The sequence below is a fragment of the Orycteropus afer genome, unplaced genomic scaffold (genome assembly GCF_000298275.1).
Source record: "Orycteropus afer afer isolate SDZICR_OR568_19922 unplaced genomic scaffold, OryAfe1.0 scaffold00963, whole genome shotgun sequence".
Classification (NCBI taxonomy): Eukaryota; Metazoa; Chordata; class Mammalia; order Tubulidentata; family Orycteropodidae; genus Orycteropus; species Orycteropus afer.
This window is the reverse complement of record NW_006922550.1, coordinates 399937-400223: the sequence shown is the minus strand read 5'-3', so window position 1 is coordinate 400223 and position 287 is coordinate 399937.

Sequence of the window (287 nt, the reverse complement as noted above, 5' to 3'; positions counted from 1 at the left end):
GTAATCCAACCTTTATTTATTATTCAGTTACAAAAGCAATACCACATTTTAGGTATTTTTTAAAGCAGCACCCCACTCAAGGTACAAAATTCTGTTTTAGTTTCTTAGTGGAGCTGTAACAGAAATATCACAAGTGGGTAGTTTTAAGTAACTTAATATTTTCCTCACAGTTTAGGAGGTTCTAACCTCCTAAAAAAGCAGAGCACTGGCTCTAAGGGAAGTGTATCTATCTTTTCATGTCTGGAAGGAGATCTCTTTCAATTTCTGTATACATGGCATTCCTTGAT